Source organism: Amblyomma americanum, chromosome 7, assembly GCF_052857255.1.
Source record: "Amblyomma americanum isolate KBUSLIRL-KWMA chromosome 7, ASM5285725v1, whole genome shotgun sequence".
Lineage (NCBI taxonomy): Eukaryota > Metazoa > Arthropoda > Arachnida > Ixodida > Ixodidae > Amblyomma > Amblyomma americanum.
Genome location: NC_135503.1, coordinates 63623544 through 63629543, shown reverse-complemented (window position 1 = coordinate 63629543; position 6000 = coordinate 63623544). Strand labels below are relative to the sequence as shown.

Genomic DNA, 6000 nt, shown 5'->3' with positions numbered 1-6000 from the left:
CCCCTTCCCTCCGACCTCCCCCTCGGTTGAGAAAATAAGAGGCGGCTGCATGCGAGAAGTTAGCGGCCAACATTTTGAAGAAAGAGAGAAAGAAGTGGTCCAAAGCCCTCAGGTACAAACGCGGTGGGTGGAAGGAACTGAGCGTTTCTGGGAATTTCCGCGGGGAGCGCCTCGTTTGCTTGCTGGAGGGATGCGGAGGAATTTCAAAGGCTTCCCCTGCTCTGCCCGCTCTCCGAACGGACAGCGGAAGATACGGGGACGGTTGTGGCGACAAGAGAAAACGGCTCTTCGGTGTTCGCACGATGCGTCCGAGATGTGTTAGATGCTCACTGGTCAGCACGACGCTGTGTATGATAGCAGGAAGGCTGGGAAACGTAAGGTGTTCTTTGAAAAACCACCGCGTCCTACTTACTAGTTACGCGATAGAAAAATAAAAGAAATGAACAGCTAAATGAGAAAAGGTTACTCTTGACCTGTTTATAATCGGTGTTCGAAAAAAAAAAACAGATATTTAACACCCTCCTGCATATTGGTAGAAGAGACCTCACGGTGTGATGCACTGGAGGCTACAAGCTTTGTTGGGGGCCATTTTCTCGTTCAGTGGAGAGAATATCAAATGCCAAGCCACTGTGGAATGTCAGGGAACGCTTTGTCCAGACGAAGACAACTGCCCTTGCCGAAAAGTTGGCAAGCACCCTGAGGATTTCCCCTCCACTGTTCACTTTTTGAGTATCCTGTATAAGAGTTTGCACACACTACAATACAGCAAGAAATAAATCCCAGACCTCTTCCTACAAACTTCACCAGCGTGTAAGGCAACCTCACTTGTTTAGCTGCAGGAAACTTCGACACAAATTTCTTTGTCTGTGTGTCTAGTTTTCTTTAACTCTTCCGGCTCACGTCGAGGTCTTCCGGAGCACGCGTCAGCAGCCCTGGTTGAATTCTCGAGGTGCGGACAGTCAGGCACAAAAGGAAATCACCCGCGCCTCGCCAGGCTCCATTGTTCGATGATGGTCCGTCAGGTGTCAAACCCTCGGCACACGCGCGCATCACGGCCAATACGGAGACTGTTGTACAATGGTCGCCTCCGCAAACAAGACCTCTCCGCGCGGTCATCGGGCAGCCCTCTTAGCGGGCCGACCTCTGATTCAGGACCCGGAGAGCGTTGCATTCGGAGACCGTACAGTACCTAGCGAGTCTCGACGAAATCAAAAGGGGCCCCGCATGCCGCCGACGTTTCGGCTCCGGGGGAACAAAAAGAGAGCAGACGGCGGAGAATGAGCGCAGAGCAGGAGCGGCGTCGGCTACACCAGCAGCACAGACAGCAGTTGCTCGAGAAAGACCATCCATTGTGCAGCGCCGAGCCGAACTCAGTAAGAAACAAAGGCTCCAACAGGTTTGGCGGCGGCGCGCGCGCTGGGGGCGAGGGGAAGACGACGTGGTCTTCGTCGGCAGGCTCACGAGGAGCGTGGAGGTTCCACTCCGCCGGACGGACGGCTTCTTCACCGAGGAACGACGACGAGGAGGAAAAGGGGGAACGAGCGAGGGCGAGCCTCCCTTGCCTGCTCCTTCGTCGTCGCTGGTTCGAGGCACCTGCGTACCGCGGACCGCTGCCAGTCGCGAAGCGGCCGACGTGCTTCGCTCGTCCGCGGCGAGTTCTGTGGCCCGGCCAGGCGATGCCTCCTTCCATCGTGCCCCTCGCGTAGTAGCGTGGTGTCTGCCTTCGTGCCTCCGTTCGGAGCGTGCTGTTGACTCCCGGATACAACGTGCTTCGGCGTGCTCACGTGGATACCCGAGCGAGATTCATTGGCCTCTGTGCGGTGCATCCGATGCGTGGTGCGGCGTCGTCCGGATATCTTCTTCGGTGTTGTGTGTACCGTTCGTGAGTGTCGGCTCCATCTTCCCCGGCGTGACCTCGTGTGTTTTCTCAAGGCCGCAGAGGAAAGAAAGGAGACCAGTGTGTCCTCGTTGTCTTCGATTGGTGGCACTGGGTGCGCGTGACAAAGGCTGACAGTGCTTCGGAGGCCCCGATTCTCTCTTTGTGGATATAGCCATGTAAACAGGTGAGCTTTGACGCCTCGGAGTTACGCTGTGGGTGAATGCCTCTCAGAGCGACTTTGAAGGAACATTGCTGAGTGATGCCGCTTTCCCTAACACGGGAATCCACCGTTCTTGATGGATTACTAGCTGGCATGCCGCTCCTAAAGTAAAAATGAAATCGCAATAGCGTGACAAAGTTTTCCATCTCTGACAGCATCGCAGACACGCATCATATCATGCACATCAGCGCTGCTGGGTCAGCAGTGCGTAATATATGGGTGATACATGGTTCCAGGTTCAAAAGATACATGCAACTTCGTTCCCTATGCATACTATTGGTTAGGATCCTGCTGGCTGCGCCACATAATCCTGTCGGGTGCGCCATCAGATCCTCTCGGGTGCTACTCTCTATAGTTGATGAGGGCGTCGTCTCATTTGGAAGGTTTCGCGGAAAACTGAGAAAGAAATCCTGATGCACGAACATACTGTGAAAACCAATGAAAAACGTGGTGTCCACCGTCCACGGAAGCATAGGCGACGAATATAGCGAGATTAAAAAAAACAGAATCTGTAAGCACTGTGACTAACGAACTGGCCTCATAATTTGGGTGCGCTTTCTGTGCTTAAGCAGAAACACGATAACAAAGCGCGCCTGGGCATCGAAGCGTGCGGAATACGAACACTAAGGCACGCGGCAATATGCACACTGGGCTACAAATATTTCTTCCCATGCGTATTGCCTTTGGGTCTGCGGATACGACTGGACGCGTCTATCTAACTTTGTCTACTGCTGCCTAGTTAATCTTGCTAGGGTTCTGGCTATGTCTAGTCGGAACCTAACTTCTAGCACCGTGCCCAAAACTATCAGTGTGTCGAAGTTTCATTGGGCATGCATGAAGAGCGAATTACCTGTGTACTATCCCTTTAATAACAAATGGCTGTCAGGGCAAAGCTCTCACCTGCATGACAAGACAGAATTCAATACTGAAGTCGTCAGAAAAGGCGCTTTATTAAATACTAGTACGACATAACAGCGCTAAGGAGTGAAATATGTCTATCTGGTCCTGCTGTGTTGCGGTTTACAAGTACATTGCTCGTTTGTTTTGGGCTTTGTACGTGCCTATGCGGCTGCGTTTGCGTGCAAGGTTCTTTACGAAAATTATTGCAGGGACATCTGGTTTCTGAGTTCAGTTGGAATGACAAAGCTACAAAGACAGGCTGTTGCCGGACTGTGGTCGATGTTGACCGCACACGCACGTGAACATTCAGGTTGAGAAGACAATAGACATCACAGGGCGCTGTTTTCTGAGACCGGTGAAGTTTTCATTTTGATCTAATCTTGTCTCATTTCGGGGTTATAGTTGTGTAAACATATTACATCGAGGCTAGTTTTAGGCCCTTTGTCTTTGCTTACCGAGGAGGCTGTATTAGCGTGCTTCCGCAACTAAAATAACAGCCAATGCTTGTGCGCGGCTATCATTCCGGCGTGGCTAACATACTCGCCTCAGTCGCTTTGAGACGTTAAACCTTCTAAATAAAATCTAACGTACTCGCTGTCATTGTCGGAAGATCTCTCGCCGCTTGGCCATTGTGTTTGAAACGCTCCATTAACATGCCTATTGGCCTATAGGCAACCTGCAATGGCCAGGCGACGCCACTGGAGCGCAGCGTTCAGCGCCACTAACACCAGCCCTGGGTATCAGCGGCTAACCACGGTTCCACTTAACCGCGGTTTCCTTAACCGCAGTTAACCTTGCCCGTGTAACATGGGTATTAGAAAGAGGGCGGGCGGGTTGGCCGGGCTGCGTTCAAGACGGCCGGCGGTCCGTTGCAGCGGCAGCTGAGTAGGAGTGTTATAAAGGTAACGGTGATAATTCTGTGCGGTTTAAAGGCCAAGGGCCTCGACTGCTGTTCTCGCCATACATGGCAAAATTTTGAAAAGTACAGACAGAGCTGCACAAACGCGCCCGCTTCTGGAAGGATTCCTCCTTTCCCTACGGACCGACTGACCCATGTTCAACTGCTGTTCACATGGAACCCTTCTCCACTTCAGTCCTCAAGGTTCTCGCTTGAGTATTTGCTTTTGAGAAGTAATGAAATCACATTACTAATTACTTTTCTAAATGTCGCGAAAATCTGACGAATATTGCAAAAAGTAATGAATATTGAACTTACGTTAGAAGTACTTCCGAAAATTAACGTAATTAATTTTAAATCACCTTTTAGTTTTCACGTACACCGAGAACTACGCTGGTCACGGCTACAAGAATTTCAGATGTTTAGTTCATTGCATCACAGGTACAGCTGAGCCTCAAAGTTATCGACTGAAATTTTGCCGTGCTTTGAAGTGTGTCCTGGGTCATGTCGGGTAGCCGCTCTCCTCATGCAGTTAACGGTAGCTCAGTTTTGTACGTAGTTTAACGTTTTTCATCAAAAGTAATTCATTGCATTACAAAATTACTAGCCCAGAAAAGGAATTCATCACATTACAAATTATCGGGAAAAGTAATTGAATATTGCAAATCTTTTTACAGTAATTTAATTACTGCCATGTATGGTTCTCGGTTGCCGATTTTAATTTGAGGACGCTACCTAGTGTCTCTTGCAAAGAACTGAGCATGCGTGCGAGGTTGAACTTCGTGTTAGTGAACAAATAATTTCATTTACTCTAGCATATGTGCAAGCTTCGTGTCGGCAGGCTTAATCGATAGGCGCGTAGAACGTTGAAAGCAATAAAGAAGCTGAATGGGCAATAATGGTTGTTATATTTTGCAGCAGCGGGCATAGTTTCCTCGTGGTTTCGGCCGCTAGTTCCACGTCGTGCCTTACATTTGCGTTTGTCACCCGGAGTTAGACAAAAGGCCTCGAAGGTCAGAGGCAGTCGAATGCTGCCGTTACGACTGCCTTGGCGACTGTAGCAACCGCTTAGCAGTAGCGTGCTTGAATGAGTCGGAGCAGGCGTATTTCACCAGCGTGGTGCAAAGGGGTGAGTCGGCGGTTAAGTTAAACGATACAGCCTAAACAAGAGAGCTCTTCGGAGGAATGGCACTCTCGCTTCCAGCTTTCAGACGGGATGTGGTCTAATATGGCGGCTGGGACTTTTACAGCGGTAGCTGTTAGGCGCCCGTGCCTGGCTTGCGCGTCGTCGTCGGCGTCCTGCAGTCCTGCCAGTGCAGGACTGCATCACTTGATCAGCGCTACACTAGCAATCGCTGAATCTCACGTTACACAGTCGTAACCGCCCTGCGAATTTTTTCGGCACTCTGACAGTCCGTCACGCAGCAGTACCGGCGCTTGGTCTTCTTTTTTTATTCGAGAAGTGTGCCATTAGGCATAAGTGTTCTTCTTAGGATCCGTTGCAGCTGAGGCATCATATGAGCCCAACAAAGACATTAACGATGAGTCATTTTTGCCCACTCCGATGAAAGTTCTCCCATTCCAAAGCAAATTGCATAGTCTGAGCACTTACTAGGGGTGGCTCAGTGTTAATACTCGTGGCCAACAGGTGGCGACACGCGCACCGAAGTGCACTGCCCAGCGCATTCAAACCGGCTGGAGTGTACACAGGTCCTTTCCAAGAACCAGGTGCTTTCTTTAAACCGTCCATGGGTCAGAAGGAGAACCATTACTCACTGATTAGTGGCGGGGACGGGACTTGCTGGTGCAGTTTTAATAACGCACTGCAAAAAACAGAGAATGTTGTTTAAAGCTGCTGTTTTGCCCGAAAGGAATAAACGCGGTAGAATGGGTTGGGTAGGACTACTTTTTCCTCCGCCGCCATTCATAACTACTCACTCGTATACTGTGGACATCTTCCAAATGTGAAGATGGTCGATGCAGATTCAGAACATGATCATAAAACAGCCTATCGGCAGCGGTGATTCGGCGGTGGAGCGTCTGTAAGTGAAACAAGTGAGTAATCTGACATAGTCATATACCCAAGCGCAGTCATTCGTTCTA

At 50.2% G+C, this 6000-nt stretch overlaps 1 protein-coding gene across 1 annotated transcript in view; it reads left to right on the top strand.

The window, feature by feature from the left end:
* The first annotated feature begins 1612 nt into the window (after window positions 1–1612).
* dgo (ankyrin repeat domain containing protein 6 diego) overlaps window positions 1613–6000 on the top strand; it is a 154007-nt gene continuing 149619 nt past the window's right edge. Inside the window, exon 1 of the mRNA XM_077632390.1 lies at window positions 1613–2063. The gene's annotated coding sequence lies outside the window, so the exon portion shown is untranslated. The remainder of the gene's footprint in view (window positions 2064–6000) is intronic.